Raw genomic sequence first — 17,534 nt, forward strand, 5'->3', positions numbered from 1 at the left:
GACGTTTCCAAGTGAACTGCTTTTCGTGGTGTAACGAATTTTGAATCAGACACTTGCATATGTTTTGTGCACTGTTTGTTACTCGCCAGTCGCAGGTGAATTGCAGTGTACAACTTGCAGGCTGCGAAACAAACGACCTGTTATGCGAACTGTTTCACTTTTTGATAAGATTGTTGGATGTGAGGTCCGCCAGTAATGCAAAACACTGCTTTTTCTCAGTACTCAAACATGTTTCGGCACCACTGTGCCATCATCAGCGGGTTTTCGTTTTTATTTATTCTGCGATGTGAACATTTTTGTTAAATGATTATAAAATTATGTGCATCTTTAGTTCAAACAAAAGATCGTTTCTTTTTGTAAATACCTTTACATTTGGTGTGCATGAATTTTCTGAATCTGGTTATACTACCCATATGGTAGACAAGTTAAATTAAAAAATATGCAAACAGTACAAAAACGAACGTACTTCACACACACAAATCCTCGCCCAGCACAGAACAACACAAAACACAAACAACGACTACACACAAGATACAACAGAGCAACAACTCACACACAGAACGAAATGGCACATACTCACCTGCTTCACAGAATAGGCAACGTATTAAAGAAACGGGGAATCCAAATAGGATACAGGGCAGGGAACACAACACAGAAAAAGATCAGAACACAAGAAACACCCATGGATAAATTTAACGGATCAGGAATATATGAACTCGCATGCAACATTTGCCAGTCAGCGCACATAGGACAAACATGCAGAAACTTCAAAGCAAGATATTCAGAACATCTCAGGGCTTTAAAAAGCAACAGCTCCCATAGCACATCAGCTGACCACCTTGTAGCCAACAATCACCACCCAACCACAACAGAAACAGAATTAAGAATACTAAAACCCAGCCACAGCCTATACAGCAAGCTGACTATTGAGGAAAACTCCCATATACCGAAGGCAATAGCACAAGGAAAACAGGTCTTAAACGAATACACTACACTCTGCAAGGGCACAGTATTTAACACATTAAAGGAACTTTACAAATAAAAACACCACAAACAGATAAAGTCTACACACACACACACACACGAAGAAAAGATACACTAAAATCTGCAAAGACGCACCATTTCCACACAAAAGGAATACCATACAAAAGACAACACACACAGCTAAGAAGCGCACAGAAAACACACACACAAAGATAAAATGCAAACAAAATACAAATATGCCGCCAAAATCTCTGGTGAACAAATGAACACTGACTGGGCGGGGCACATAAGAAACCACAATCACACTGTGTTTTGGTGAAGTGAAAAGTGTTTTACTACGTTATTTGTGAAAAATACTTGTTATAGTTACATCACAACACAACACCTCAGCATGATGCGGAGAATGGAAGTGCTTACCACACGAAAACGTAAGTAAAAACGAATATAGGCGCGAAAACATCACGATAAACTAAAAACTAAATTACATTCAAGAAGATAGGTTAACTCCCAGCAAAAAATTCCTGATCAACATCGTTTGGTTGCAGATGACAAGCTACCTGTAGTAATTAACACACAAGTGATCCAGAAAATTCATGCACACCAAATGTAAAGGTGTTTACAAAAAGAAACGCTCTGTTATTTGAACGGTGTTTTGCATAACTGGCAGACCTCACATCCAACAGCTTTAACTGCCAACACGGCCAATACAAGGAGCTGCAAATCAAAATGATGAATATTTTGATAAGATGCTTGGACCAAACAATGCGTTTAACCATGCAAATTAACTTTTGATGATTCTGATAGTTTGTTATTCGTACCGGGCACATTATTTCTTGACCACAAAGCGGCGCTCCTCCCCCGCTGCGGAGGCGCACTCATTCAGGACGGATTTGCTCAGGCATGACGCATTTGTAATCGTTCCATTTCTCCTTTAACATCTGTGTCGAAGCAACTACCTTCGTAGCCAACGCCGCTATTCAGACCTTGCTGAACCAGAGGTAGTTGTTGCATATCCTGACGACAAAACAATTTAGTGTCGCCAAAGTGACAAGAGAACTGATACAGACGTACCGTACGTAATTCTGCTTGTTTGACGTACAGGCGTGTTCAAATTATTAGACTAAAGACATTTTTTCAAAAGCTTTACATTTGTTACACATTTACATCCACATACAGATTATACACTCCTGGAAATGGAAAAAAGAACACATTGACACCGGTGTGTCAGACCCACCATACTTGCTCCGGACACTGCGAGAGGGCTGTACAAGCAATGATCACACGCACGGCACAGCGGACACACCAGGAACCGCGGTGTTGGCCGTCGAATGGCGCTAGCTGCGCAGCATTTGTGCACCGCCGCCGTCAGTGTCAGCCAGTTTGCCGTGGCATACGGAGCTCCATTAACACTGGTAGCATGCCGCGACAGCGTGGACGTGAACCGTATGTGCAGTTGACGGACTTTGAGCGAGGGCGTATAGTGGGCATGCGGGAGGCCGGGTGGACGTACCGCCGAATTGCTCAACACGTGGGGCGTGAGGTCTCCACAGTACATCGATGTTGTCGCCAGTGGTCGGCGGAAGGTGCACGTGCCCGTCGACCTGGGACCGGACCGCAGCGACGCACGGATGCACGCCAAGACCGTAGGATCCTACGCAGTGCCGTAGGGGACCGCACCGCCACTTCCCAGCAAATTAGGGACACTGTTGCTCCTGGGGTATCGGCGAGGACCATTCGCAACCGTCTCCATGAAGCTGGGCTACGGTCCCGCACACCGTTAGGCCGTCTTCCGCTCACGCCCCAACATCGTGCAGCCCGCCTCCAGTGGTGTCGCGACAGGCGTGAATGGAGGGACGAATGGAGACGTGTCGTCTTCAGCGATGAGAGTCGCTTCTGCCTTGGTGCCAATGATGGTCGTATGCGTATTTGGCGCCGTGCAGGTGAGCGCCACAATCAGGACTGCATACGACCGAGGCACACAGGGCCAACACCCGGCATCATGGTGTGGGGAGCGATCTCCTACACTGGCCGTACACCACTGGTGATCGTCGAGGGGACACTGAATAGTGCACGGTACATCCAAACCGTCATCGAACCCATCGTTCTACCATTCCTAGACCGGCAAGGGAACTTGCTGTTCCAACAGGACAATGCACGTCCGCATGTATCCTGTGCCACCCAACGTGCTCTAGAAGGTGTAAGTCAACTACCCTGGCCAGCAAGATCTCCGGATCTGTCCCCCATTGAGCATGTTTGGGACTGGATGAAGCGTCGTCTCACGCGGTCTGCACGTCCAGCACGAGCGCTGGTCCAACTGAGGCGCCAGGTGGAAATGGCATGGCAAGCCGTTCCACAGGACTACATCCAGCATCTCTACGATCGTCTCCATGGGAGAATAGCAGCCTGCATTGCTGCGAAAGGTGGATATACACTGTACTAGTGCCGACATTGTGCATGCTCTGTTGCCTGTGTCTATGTGCCTGTGGTTCTGTCAGTGTGATCATGTGATGTATCTGACCCCAGGAATGTGTCAATAAAGTTTCCCCTCCCTGGGACAATGAATTCACGGTGTTCTTATTTCAATTTCCAGGAGTGTATTTGCACAATCAATACTTTGTATGCATGCCTTTGTTCTTAATCAACATTTTTATACTGTTTGGCATAGTTTTTATTATCATGACATTTTAATATCATTGTCATGGTACCAGATTTCCTCTAGTTCCTCTAAGAGATCTTATTTGGTGGTTATTGTAAATTTCCTTATCCTCCGTTTCATAATAGCTCATACATTTTCAATTGAGGGTTCATATCACGGCTATTCCCTGACCAGGGCAACACTTTCAGTTGCTATTTTTCCAAGTCCTTGGAAACACTTTTGGCTTAGTGGCAATATGCCCTATCATGCATAAAAATGGCATTTTATTACGAAACCACTCATTTATTTGGAGGAAAATTTCCTTTTCAAGGATTTCTTTATATTGTTCTTGCCTAATTGTCCCCTTCAACAATGCGTAATCTGCCAGGACCTTTCACAGACATCACACTCCAGACCATAAAGGAAGCAGGATGCTTCACACATTGCTGCACACAGCTTTGAACTGTTCTCCAGGTCTGCGACGAACATACTGGCTACTTTCTTCTAACACAGTGGATATAGATTCATCACTGAAGCATACCTGAAGCATATGTGCAGAATTGCAAGTTAGAAAAGTTGGGAATAGTAGCCTAGGAGACCTCAACAGTCCCAAAATTCAAATGTGCATTTCTTTAGTGTCAATAAAACATCACAATTTCAAACCAAAACTCCTAACTGTAGAGATCAGACCCACTTAATTTACCATATCATTGCACACACCTTAGCCCAGTCCACACCGGTCCATTCCTGAAGTTATTTAGCCCACTGAAATCTTTTGGTTTTCGTGGCGGGTGTGATTTTCTGGTTTTTCCTTGGTCGGCATGACTTTAAACCACATTCAAACAGCCTCCTCCTCTCTGTGACAAGTGGAACTTCAACACCCAAACCTTTCAGCTGATGGCTCATGTCTGTAGAAGTAAGTTAACGGTCCATTGCTGTCATATTTGTAAGTCTTCTCATTGTTCTAGGACTGATTTTTCTTTTACGTCTCCTTTTTTTTCCTTTTTGGCTTGTATTCACCACCTTTCTGCACTGAAAGTACGATTCTGCTGACAGTTTTCTGTGATATTCTCATTCTGTCAGCAATTTCTTGCTGTGTATAACGACTTTCAGCAAGAAGTGCTGCCACAGCCGAAACTTTTCGAGGTGAAACATCTTTTGTCTTCCCCATAACCTCACTTTCTTTGAAAACTCCAAGATTTATTCTTGTAGCTAAAAACATGTAAGTTCACAAGCTAAATAACGTCTCGTTAATGTAGCAAGAAGTTGAAAGAATAAATAACAAGCTGAAGCACACCACAGAAACATAAAACGTTACTGCAAACACAGTTCCAAACCACGTGCACAGACAACTAACACCAACACGATTTGGTGGGAAAATCACAAATGTTACCAACTACGAAAAATTCAGTGATCTGTGAGTTGTTTGGAAGGGAAATTTCATAGCATCAATCAAACCATTAAAACAAATCAATTATTACGCTTTTCTCTCCTATTTTTACACCAGAAAACTTAAGAGTATCACAATAATCGGTTAGTCTAATAATTTGAACGCCTCTGTAAGTCAAATTCGAACGTTTTCTTAGCGTTTCGTGGCCTGTGGCGGCATGTCATTTCTGACGGACTCTTGTCGTTCAGTTCGGGTTGTTGTGCCCGGCGGTTCCACATACTGATACAGAATTTGACACCCACCTTCTTCTCCCGTCACCACTGCAATCAGAAACACAGCAGTCCTCACGCACTGTACCCCACCAGAAAGCTACAAATATTTTTTACCGCTTCCGAGATGCCAGCTTTCAAGAGTACACCTACGTTTACCGTATCGAGAACGGAGGTCGCCTTATGCAGTTCGCCGACATGGAAGAGTAGACCGACTATGACAATGAAGTTATTTGCATTGATCATTCTGCCTATTAGAAGACGTTGTCACCAAGAAAAGTTAGAATTTGCTTAAACGCGTACTCTTTCTTTTTAATTTAATACTCGAGCGTCTGAAGACAAATTAAATATTAAAAGTGTGAATATTTTACTGGAATTATGTTCTTTCTCATTGTGACATCCTGATTCACACAGTGTTTGTTCCACGATGTCCTTGTGAGGCCACTTGATTTGGGAGTAGCGGCTCCTGTAACGAAAACTGACAACGGCTGGGAGAGCGGTGTGCTGGCCACGTGCCTCTACTTATCCGCGTCCAATGACGCCCATCGGCTCAGGATGACACTGCGGTCGGTCGGTACTGTTGGGCCTTCCGAGGCCTGTCCGGATGGAGAGTCCTTGTTTCACGAGCCTTTAAACCACTTTCTACAAATTCAAACAACTTTTAAGTCATGTAAATCCCTTTTAAGTTAAACTCAATTTCACAAATGTGAGAACTGAACCAATTTACCGATCTACTTTCTTTCATACTTCTATCACTTTGTACAAAATATTTTCAGTATTCGAGTAATGTTCAGCTTCTTGCTGTCTTTGTCCTTCCAAGTGCATATTTTCCAGTTCTTGTAAGCAAACATATTGTTTTGTTGCGGTCTTCAGTCCTGAGACTGGTTTGATGCAGCTCTCCATGCTACTCTATCCTGTACAATCTTCTTCATCTCCCAGTACCTACTGCAGCCTACATCCTTCTGAATCTGCTTAGTGTATTCATCTCTTGGTCTCCCTCTACGATTTTTACCATCCACGCTGCCCTCCAATACTAAATTGGTGATCCCTCGATGTCTCAGAACATGTCCTACCAACCGATCCCTTCTTCTAGTCAAGTTGTGCCACAAGCTCCTCTTCTCCCCAATTCTATTGAATACCTCCTGATTAGTTATGTGATCTACCGATCTAATCTTCAGCATACTTCTGTAGCACCACATTTCGGAAGCTTCTATTCTCTTCTTGTCTAAACTATTTATCGTCCACGTTTCACTTCCATACATGGCTACACTCCATACAAATACTTTCAGAAACGACTTCCTGACATTTAAATCTATACTCGATGTTAACAAACTTTTCTTCTTCAGAAACGCTTTCCTTGCCATTGCCAGTCTACATTTTATATCCTCTTTACTTCGAACATCATCAGTTATTTTGCTCCCCAAATACCAAAACTCCTTTACTACTTTGTCTCATTTCCTATTCTAATTCCCTCGGCATCACCCGACTTAATTCGACTACATTCCATTATCCTCGTTTTGCTTTTGTTGATGTTCATCTTATATCCTCCTTTCAAGACACTGTCCATTCCGTTCAACTGCTCTTCCAAGTCCTTTGCTGTCTCTGACAGAATTACAATGCCATCAGCGAACCTCAAAGTTTTTATTTCTTCTCCACGGATTTTAATACCTACTCCGAATTTTTCTTTTGTTTCCTTTATTGCTTGCTCAATATACGAATTGAATAACATCGGGGATAGGCTACAATCCTGTCTCACTCCCTTCTCAACCACTGCTTCCCTTTCATGCCCCTCGATTCTTATAACTGCCATCTGCTTTCTGTACAAATCGTAAGTAGCCTTTCGCTCCCTGTATGTTACCCCTGCCACCTCCAGAATTTGAAAGAGAGTATTCGAATCAACGTTGTCAAAAGCTTTCTCTAAGTCTACAAATCCTAGAAACGTAGGTTTGGCTTTCCTTAATCTTTCATCTAAGTTAAGTCGTAGGGTCAGTATTGCCTCACAGAAAACACATTAAGTCTCGTATTTACACGAAGTATTTAGTAGAATGTGTTATTCTAGTACTAGTGAATCAGGTTTCTGCTTCAGTAAGACAGTTGCCCGATTTTGCCTCATCTCAAAGATCATTACACGAAAATTTTACATATTCAGTCATTTTGCAGTCGAAGCTTCGTTTGCTGCCTATTTCGTCGCAGGTTTCTGTGAGGCGTTGGTCAGGTCCCAGCGTTTTGCTGATCTTACTGCTCGGAATCTCCTCAATGCTGGTCATTAAAGGGTCAATGTAGTGCAATTTGTGACGACACGCCTGGGTACGGGAAATAGGTCAGCTCCGGTTGGCGCTCCCTTTGAGAAGCGCACGACGTAAATATTTGCGTGACCCTGGCGGCTGTTGTCACGCCCGGTGCGCGCCCATCGGTTAGCGGGCGCATAATGCACCGCTAAGCGGCAAGTCTGCCGGTAATTAGTCGGCGCGCCGGAATTAAACCTGAAAATTTGCCTTCCAATTAAAACGTTCGGCGCTGCAGCTTTAGGCCGCTGGGGGGTGGGGCGACAGGGCCGGCCGGGGTGTGGGTAGGGGACGCAGCACCGCGGCACGAGGATTCAATTACAATCACGAACGCGTTATTCAAATCCGGCTCTCAGGACAGAAATAGAATTTCTTATGAAGTGGCCGTTTTCCGTAATTAATTTCGCCGATTATTGTCCACCTGGTATCTGGATCAAATTACAGGGGATTAGCGTGCTGTGGATGCGGCATATCGCCCTGTAATTGGAGTCATTTGTCTGCCTTTGCGGGTCCGTTAACGAATTCAAAACAAAGCTGCTGAATATGGATTACGGTCGCGAGGAGGCACCGCCGCGCGCCCCCGCACCTGCCAATGTCGCACCTGCCCCACAACCGATTCCACGCCGATGACCCACAAAAAAGCACGGACGGATGAATTAAAAATCGTGTCTCTTATTATACACTGCGACCGCTTTCTCAAACAATGGCAAGAGTTGTAAACCTGTCACACCGATGTGTCACTATGAGTTGGCGTCTACATAATTTGCTAGAGTGCAGCCACAAGCGCATCATCTATGTGAGCAGCTTCTTACGGTAATACATTCTCCAGTCACATTAAGCCGATCACCTGTCAAAAGCCTGAATAATAACGTTTTGCAGCGCGGACCACTGCGATCGTGCAAGAATAGAGTCAATAAGGTTCTGTAAGGTACCGACAGGATGGAGAGCCATGCCGACTCCAAACCGTCCCCAGCCGCGTTAGGTTCCTCGGTTTAGGATCCATGGTGCGAACAGCTCGATAGTCCCACAATCCCTAAAAAAAAAAAAAAAGGTTCAAATGGCTCTGAACACTATGGGACTCCACATCTGAGGTCATCAGTCCTCTAGAACTTAGAACTACATAAATCTACCTAATCTAAGGACATCACATACCTCCATGCCCGTGGCAGGATTCGAACCTGCGATCGTAGCAGTCGCACGGTTCCAGACTGAAGCGCCTAGAACCGCTCGACCACCAGAGGCCGGCCACAATCTCTCGATTGGGTTTCTATCCGGGGAGTCTGGTGGTCATTGGAGCACGGTATACTCCTGCCGGCCTGAGTGGCCGTGCGGTTCTAGGCGCTACAGTCTGGAGCCGAGCGACCGCTACGGTCGAAGGTTCGAATCCTGCCTCGGGCATGGATGTGTGTGATGTCCTTGGGTTAGTTAGGTTTAATTAGTTCTCAGTTCTAGGCGACTGATGACTTCAGAAGTTAAGTCGCATTGTGCTCAGAGCCATTTGAACAATTTTTTTATACTCATCCTGGTCCTCTCTGAAACGCGAGTTGTGTGACATTTTGTCCTACTGGTAGATGCCATCGTGTTGAGGAAAAGCAGACTGCATGTGGGGGTGGACACGGTCCCCAATTATAGATGCATACTTCTGTTCATCCACTGTGTCTTACAGAATGATGAGATCAGTCATAAAATGCCGCGAAATTATTTTCCTGACCATAGTTGCTTCAGACGCATCACGCCCTAGACGCGAACGGCCATCCGTCCGATGCGGCATAAAACGCAATTCATCTGAAAAGCCACCATCACCACTCAGTTGACTTTCAGTTGTGGTACTGGCGTGCAAATTCTAGGGTTCGTCGCCTATGAACTGCAATTAGTACGGATGCATGAACCAGGCGCCTGTTGCGGAGACCTATACGAAGCAACGTCCACTGCACGATCGTTGAGGAGGCACTGTTGGTAGTGCCGGTCAGTTGCTCAACAGTTTCACATCTATTCGTCCGTATATATCTCCACAACAGTTGTTCGCCCCAGTCATCTACGGCCCATCGTGCACTACCGTTGCCTCGGCGCCCGTTTTGGATAGCGAAGTTTTTCCACGTACTGTATACTTCAACCACGGCGGCACGCAAAATATTTACAAACTTACCCGTTTCGGAAATGCTTCCATTTTTAGTCTAAAACCCAGTGATGATGCCCTTTTCGAAAACAGATAAATCGCTCCGTTTCTGCCGTAAGTCAACGACTGCACTCTTTACGCGTCCATCCGACGCGCATTATACACTACTGGCCATTAAAATTGCTACACCACGAAGATGAGGTGCTAAAGATGCGAAATATAACCGACAGTAAGAAGATGCTGTGATACGCAAACGATTAGCTTTTCAGAGCATTCACTCAAGGTTGGCGCCGACGGCGACACCTACAACGTGCTGACATAAGGACAGTTTCCAACCGATTTCTCATACACAAACAGCAGTTCACCGGCGTTGCCTGGTGAAACGTTGTTGTGATGCCTCATGTAAGGAGGAGAAATGCGTACCATCACGTTTCCGACTTTGATTAAGGTCGGATTGTAGCCTATTGCTATTGCGGTTTATCGTATCGCGACATTGCTGCGCCGGCCGAAGTGGCCGTGCGGTTAAAGGCGCTGCAGTCTGGAACCGCAAGACCGCTATGGTCGCAGGTTCGAATCCTGCCTCGGGCATGGATGTTTGTGATGTCCTTAGGTTAGTTAGGTTTAACTAGTTCTAAGTTCTAGGGGACTAATGACCTCAACAGTTGAGTCCCATAGTGCTCAGAGCCATTTGAACCATTTTTGACATTGCTGCTCGCTTTGGTCGAGATCCAATGACTGTCGGTGGGTTCAGGAGGGTAATACGGAACGCCGTGCTGGACCCCAAGGGCCTCGTATCACTAGCGGTCGAGATGACAGGCATCTTATCCGCATGGCTGTAACGGATCGTGCAGCCACTTCTCGATCCCTGAGTCAACAGTGCGGACTTTTGCAAGACAACAGCCATCTGCACGAACAGTTCGACGACGTTTGCAGCAGCATGGACTATCAGCTTGGAGACCATGGCTGCGGTTACCCTTGACGCTGCATCACAGACAGGAGCGCCTGCGATGGTGTACTCAACGACAAGCCTGGGTGCACAAATGGCAAAACGTCATTTTTTCGGATGAATCTAGGTTCTGTCTACAGCATCATGATGGACGCATCCGTGTTTGGCAACATCGCGGTGAACGCACATTGGAAGTGTGTGTGTATTCGTCATCGCCATACTGATGTATCACCCGGCGTGATGGTACGGGGTGCCACTGGTTACACGTCTCGGTCACCTCTTGTTCGCATTGACAGCACTTTGAACAGTGGACGTTACATTTCAGATGTGTTACGACCCGTGGTTCTACCCTTCATTCGATCCCTGCGGAACCCTACATTTCAGCAGGATAATGCACGACCGCATGTTGCAGGTCCAGAAAGGCTTCTGGATACAGAAAATGTTCGACTGCTGCCCTGGCCAGCACATTCTCCCGATCTATTACCAATTGAAAACGTCTGGTCAATGGTGATCGAGCAACTGGCTCGTCACAATACGCCAGTCACTACTCTTGATGAACTTTGGTATCGTGTTAAAGTTGCATGGGCAGCTATACCTGTACACGTCATCCAAGCTCTGTTTGACTCAATGCCCAGACGTATCAAGGCCGTTATTACGTCAAGAGGTGGTTGTTCTGGGTACTGATTTCTCAGGATCTATGCACCCAGATTGCGTGAAAATGTAATCACATGTCAGTTCTAGTATAATATATTTTTCCAAGGAATACCCGTTTATGATCTGCATTTCTTCTTGGTGTAGCAATTTTAATGGCCAGTAGTGTATATCGTCCACAGACATCTTTGAGTGGGTATTGCACGTTGATGTCGAATGTAGGCGGTGGTACCGTTACTGTGATTGGAGTGTGTAATTACGGAAACTCAGACGCGAGCAAGGAAAATTAATCGGGCTTGTCCGTTTTGAGAATACTGCCCCGCTATCCACAATTAGTGAAGCACTGATATCGCGGGAAACCTAGATCAGCGTTGCTGGAGTGTGAAATGCTCTTCAACAACACAAATCGAGTGACTTCATAAGTGCGTCACCTCGCAAGACAGCATTTACGGATTTTCAACATGATCTGGGATCTTTCCTACGTCCCCTAAACCTATTACATGAGAAATTCAAATCCTTAGCCTAAGAATTATTTACAGATAGCTCTCTTCATCTCCAAACAATTATATTTGTCTCACCGTGTCTTTTGATGTAGCCTCCCTACGAACTTCCCTGAACTCACGTATTAAGTAGCAGTTCAACACACACATGAAAAACTGAATTACAGATAGCTGCTGTGTTGAAGATAAAATTTGCTTTTGATTACATAGTGACTGGAATGGTTGGGTTCACCCCGAGGCTGGGTTTTCAGAAGGGCTTGCACATTCCGTCGGCGTGAAAGTCGATTGTAGGATGGATAAGCGCACATTATTATCTTACTGGATCACAGTCACACAGTGGTTTCCTGATTCTTCTCCGAACGACTGTACAAGAGATCTGTACCTTCTGAAAGGTAACGTGCCACTCCATAGCTACAGAGCCGTGACTTTTAGTAACAGTTTCAGCGAAATCCTTTGCAGCTGCTCTGAAATAGTGTCTTCATTCCTCCATGGGCCCAATATTCCAGAGCGAATGCAATATCAGAGATCTGTTGAGGCTCAGGAAGGATATTATCAATACTCAACACATTTCGGGCGTCTGCGAACTCCTATTTGATTTCAGTTATCAGTAGGTTGTCTAGAACGGGACACAATTAGTACTAGCGTGTCGGAGCATTAACGTTACTTGCAGATGGAGCAACACAGCAACTCTACCGTAGCTAAACACCATCTGGACTGCGGGAAGATACTGAAATATTTAAAACATCTTAACAGCTGGAACACAGAGAATACCTAGAAGCTGCGGACGCCCTGGCTGCCAGAGATCCTAGTCTAAAGGGCCGCATGTGTTCGCCAGCCAGCAGCACGCCGAGAGCCGGACGCCGACATCAACAAGCGGCCACAGCAGAACGTCTGCGGCATCGACGCTTGTTACGAGAAAACGCTGCCCCTGGGTACAATCTACATTTAACAGTAGTGACCACAAAAACCACGGTGGGATGCATTTTGTCTGAGTTAAATGTCTTCTTGCGGTTTCGGCCACACTGTGTAAAACAAATATTTTTTGCAAAGAAAAATTTTATTATTACCTTATTGAGAAATTAAGAAGCTTTTCCTTTTTTTTTTTTTTTTTTTTTTTTTTTTTTTTTTTTTTTTTTTTTTTTTTTTGCTAATGGTGAAGAAATATTGTTAGGTTATTTTAAGTAATATGTACATATTTTTAAAAAATCGGATTTTTGAAATTTTCGTGACTGAATACTGTAATTGTCGAAGGCTAAACAGTGTAATTCTTGATGGCTAAATAGTGGACCTACTACTGGAGACCAGAGGAATAAATACAAGCTGCCGATTTGCTGTTATCTCACGGTCACTGCTAGGGTAGCACAGTTACCCCTCAACAGGCAACTTGACTTTGAACTCCCCAACGAATTTTTAGTTTCAAAATAACGCAACCTTCACTCCAAAACGATCTTATGTGAGATGTGTCAGAGTGGTTTGAGGAACACTCCCAGGTTCTGTGTTTAAGACCGACTGAACAGCCATGTGTGCGCAATGCACCGGAGTGGAAAAGATGGTTGAGTCTCTGTTGGTCCATTGTGGACGTGGAACAGCGGCTTGTCAAATATTTAACAAAGAAATTACCCGAACAGGAGTGCAAATTGAAATGCTCTTTTATTTTATTTTCGCGACCAGTTTCGGCAATTCATTATGCCATCTTCAGGCCCCATGCGCACCTCTCACGGAATCCAGAAATATGTGGTCCCAGTATGCCAATATTGATTATTTTTTAGAGGTGCATATAGGGGATGACGATGGCGTAATGAATTGCCGAAACTGGTAGCGAAAATAAAATAAAATAAATTCTAGGTTTGCGCGGCTGTTTGGCGAATTTCTTTGTGAAATATGGTTAAGTGTTCGTGGGTTAGGGTAGTTCTTCAATGCATTTTACATCTCGTTGAGTTCATGTTACGACGCTGGTAATTAGATGACTTTAATTCAGTTGCTGATGAACGTGCGGATGTTTAATCACAGCATTTTAGCTGTGTTTGCCGGCCCCTGGTGGCCGAGCGGTTCTAGGCGCTTCAGTCTGGAACCGCGCGACCGCTACGGTCGCAGGTTCGAATCCTGCCTCGGGCATGGATGTGTGTGATGTCTTTAGGCTAGTTAGGTTTAAGTAGTTCTAAGTTCTAGGGGACTGTTGACCTCAGATGTTAAGTCCCATAGTGCTCAGAGCCATTTGAACCATTAGCTGTGTTTCTCCAATTCCGTCAGCCTTTGGCAGCTGATTATTTAAGATGCCTGCCTTCATTTGGCTGAAGGTTTGAAGAAAATTGTAACATGAGTACGAGCTACCAATAGTCGTGACGCTTAAGAAAATTTTCTACAGTTTTTAAAATAAGTAAAATCATTCGAGCCAAAGGACCACAAATAGGTAGTTGGCATGAGTCTCCTGCAGTACCGTTTTAGGATGTGCCATCAATACGGCTACATTAGAGGAAAGTAGCACATAAATTCTTTTAAAACTTATCGGTTGGTTGGTAGAAAATAAATTAACGATATCTGCACCCATAACCGTAAATACGTTGCGAAAAGAAACTTTATAAAGACAGAGAAACATCAGAAGCAGAATAAACAACAAAACAGCGAAAAAAAAGAAGTACTTAAGTATAAACCGACGGAAATCAAAACTTTCATGCACACATGGAAATCGTTTGCCAGAGAACCATTAAAACCCTAACCACAATAGCGTCAGTTGGCCAAAGAAGCTCTCACTTGCGTCTAAATGCAGTAAGAACGTACCACGATGTAGTCATTATTGCAGGCTACGGGTCGAGCGTTTGGGCTCGTAGAGGCAGAAGAGTAATGACAGCACAGGCTCCTCGGCGTGTACAGAGGAATGCACTCGTGCGCCTGAAAGATGAGTGAGAATAACTCCGGCTAAGGCGATCGTGGTGATAACTATGCCTAGTACCACTACATGAAGGTATAAGAAAGACATTGATTTAAATTGGTTCAAATGGCTCTGAGCACTATGGGACTTAACATCTGAGGTCATCAGTCCCCTAGAACCCAGAACTACTTAAACTTAACTAACCTAAGGACATCACACACACCCATGCCCGAGGCAGGATTCGAACCTGTGACCACAGCGGTCGTGCGGTTCCAGACTGCAGCGCCTAGAACCGCTCGGCCACACCGGCCAGCCATACTGATTCAAATAAGGAAAATATTATATCGCAGAGGAGATACTACATCGGAAAAGAAAGTAAAGGCACACATTGACAGAGAAAGGCAAGAAATCTGAGACAGGGAGAAACATAGTGTACATAAAGGACACTTCAAGACTGTCATACTTCTTTTCGAGCAACGGAGCTACACACTACCTGTCGGGGCATGGTCCACATTCCAGTTACTCACTGAAAATATACCGGTTTGCGTAAGACACTTGTGAGTGTGGATCAGTCGGCACTCTGAACCATATCGACTGGTAGTATTTCATTAGACACGATGTTACAGACCAGGACAGGAGCTGTGGCACAATCGGAACCTGCTGACAGCCAAAATTCACTTTACAATTAACTTGCATGGCCGCATTGCAATGACAACAAAACGCAACACTGCGTCTAATAACGACATTCCGGAGCAAGAGGAGATGAGGCTCGGAGACGACCAGGAAGGACTTCCCGAGACCCGCACAGCCATCTACCAGTCACCTCGAGTGACCTGACAGCATAGCGCTGAAGAATCCTAAGTAGTGCGTCAACGTGCCAGTGGCTATACACCCCAGAAAATACGAGGAATTCACTTCACTTGTGATATCAAATACTGTGGTATGATATAGTGCTGTTTAGTCTAGTGTCGCATTGTTTAGTGAGGTATACAATTAGATATTACAAAATTTGTGATGTAGCAATGGGGTATAGTGCAGCATACCAGTAGAATGTGCCTTCTGGAGTCCAGATGATCGCATATCTCACAAGCTGCGACATGGTCGCAAATTGAACAGTGACCCTAATATAGAATACATTTCCTTTACTTCACGTCTATGGCCACAAATTTTTTGTCATCAGACTTCCGGTCTTGATCTATAACGCCTGGTGCTGTTTTCTACACTACTGGCCATTAAAATTGCTACACCAAGAAGAAATGCAGGTGATAAAAGGGTATGCATTGGACAAATATATTATAGTAGAACTGACATGTGATTACATTTTCACGCAATTTCGGTGCGTAGATCAGTATCGAGAGAAACCACCTTTGGCCGTAATAACAGCCTTGATACGCCTGGGCACTGAGTCAAACAGAGCTTGGATGGTGTCTACAGGTACAGCTGCCCATACAGCTTCAACACGATACCACAGTTCATCAAGAGTAGTGACTGGCGTATTGTGACGAGCCAGTTGCTCGGCCACCGTTGAAAAGACGTTTTCAATTGGTGAGAGATCTGGAGAATGTGCTGGACGAAACGGCTCTGAGCACTATGGGACTTAACTGCTGTGGTCATCAGTCCCCTAGAACTTAGAACTACGTAAACCTAACTTACCTAAGGACATCACACACATCCATGTCCGAGGCAGGATTCGAACCTGCGACCGTAGCGGTCGCGCGGTTCCAGACTGTAGCACCTAGAACCGCTCGACGACTTCGGCCGGCATGTGCTGGATAGGACAGCAGTCGAACAGGCCCGTACAGGACCTGCAACATGCGGTCGTGCATTATCCTGCTGAAATGTAGGGTTTCGCATCTGAAATGTAACGTCCACTGTTCAAAGTGTCGTCAATGCGAACAAGAGGTGACCGAGACGTGTAACCAATGACACCCCCTACCATCACGCCGGGTGATACGCCAGTGTGGCGATGACGAATACACGCTTCCAATGTGCGTTCACCGCGATGTCGCCAAACACGGATGCGACCATCACGATGCTGTAAACAGAACCTGGATTCATCCGAAAAAATGACGTTTTGCCATTCGTGCACCCAGGTTCGTCGTTGAGTACACCATTGCAGGCGCTCCTGCTGCAAACGTCGTCGAACTGTTCGTGCAGATGCTTGTTGGCTTGCAAACGTCCCCATCTGTTGACTCAGGGATCGAGACGTGGCTGCACGATCCGTTACAGCCATGCGGATAAGATGCCTGTAATCTCGACTGCTAGTGATACGAGGCCCTTGGGATCCAGCACGGCGTTCCGTATTACCCTCCTGGACCCACCGATTCCATATTCTGCTAACAGTCATTGGATCTCGACAAACGCGAGCCTCAATGTCGCGATTCGATAAACCGCAATAGCAATAGGCTACAATCCGACCTTTATCAAAGTCGGAAACGTGATGGTACGCATTTCTCTTCCTTACACGAGGCATCACAACAACGTTTCACCAGGCAACGCCTGTCAACTGCTGTTTGTGTATGAGAAATCGGTTGGAAACTTTCCTCATGTCATCACGTTGTAGGTGTCGCCACCGTCGCCAATCTTGGGTGAATGCTCTGAGAAGCTAATCACCTGCATATGACAGCATCTTCTTCCTGTCGGTTAAATTTCGGATCTGTAGCACGTCATCTTCGTGGTGTAGCTGTTTTAATGGCCAGTAGTGTATTTCAAAAAAATTGTGACTAAAGCTTTATTGCTTGATATTTATTTCATGCGTGACATGGAAGTACTGTTTCTTCTTTGTACCGGTAGTCAGTATTCCCACGGAAAAAATTTAAAAATAATTTTTTTGTCCTATAATTTTGTACTTACGTTATAGGCCAGTTTGAGTGTTTTACTTCGGATGAA

The sequence above is a fragment of the Schistocerca serialis genome, chromosome 5, assembly GCF_023864345.2.
Source record: "Schistocerca serialis cubense isolate TAMUIC-IGC-003099 chromosome 5, iqSchSeri2.2, whole genome shotgun sequence".
Taxonomy (NCBI): Eukaryota; Metazoa; Arthropoda; class Insecta; order Orthoptera; family Acrididae; genus Schistocerca; species Schistocerca serialis.